We start from the raw sequence: 746 nt of genomic DNA on the forward strand, positions 1-746 counted from the left end.
CAAGCTCATTCGAGTAAAAAAATAAAAAAATATTTCTTTTACTTTTATATATTTTAATTTTTTTGCTGACATGACACTACTATGCCAGCAATTTTCAATGATATAGAGCGTCATGCTAGCATTGTTAATTGTCAAATTAACACTATAACGATTAAAGACGAAAAGCATTGGTCAAAGGGCTTAATTGATGCAATTTTAGAGTTTAAAGACTTAATTAAATGTGTTTTTCACAGAGAGGCTTAATTGATCTTTTCACGAAAGTTTAAGGGTCTTAGTAAAAACAAGTAAAAAGAAATATTATTGTCAAAATATCAGAGCCAGGTTTCGATCCTGGGACCTGTGGGTTATGGGCCCACCACGCTTCCACTGCGCCACTCTGATTTGGGGCTCATTTTTTACTTAATTATTTAAAAGTTGATTTTTTTTTTTTCCTTTTACCTCCTCTTAGAATAGTAGGAAAAAAAAAGATAAACAAAATGTGAAAACAACCTAAACTAAAATCCACCCTTTAAAAAGTTGTTGTTGGGCTTAATTCATCCATTAGATCCTCCACCATAAGAATCAAAAACATGTTTTTAACCGTCTTCAGATAGAGTTGTCGATAGTCAAAACAAAGCCTCCAAGTTCCATTGTTCTTCTTAACCAATGAGCAAAGGAGAAGCAAAAGGGCTTTTACTAGTTTGTATTATGGAAGAATAGAACATGTCAATTATTTGCCTTTTTACTTCAGTCTTTTGATGATGGGG

The 746-nt window shown here is 32.4% G+C and overlaps 1 non-coding gene across 1 annotated transcript; it reads right to left on the reverse strand.

Annotated features, from left to right (window-relative positions):
* Positions 1–309: 309 nt before the first annotated feature.
* TRNAM-CAU (transfer RNA methionine (anticodon CAU)) lies at positions 310–381 on the reverse strand. Its single transcript has one exon. It is a non-coding gene; the product is annotated as a tRNA-Met (tRNA).
* Positions 382–746: the final 365 nt, after the last annotated feature.

The sequence above is a fragment of the Gossypium arboreum genome, chromosome 5 (assembly GCF_025698485.1).
Source record: "Gossypium arboreum isolate Shixiya-1 chromosome 5, ASM2569848v2, whole genome shotgun sequence".
Lineage (NCBI taxonomy): Eukaryota > Viridiplantae > Streptophyta > Magnoliopsida > Malvales > Malvaceae > Gossypium > Gossypium arboreum.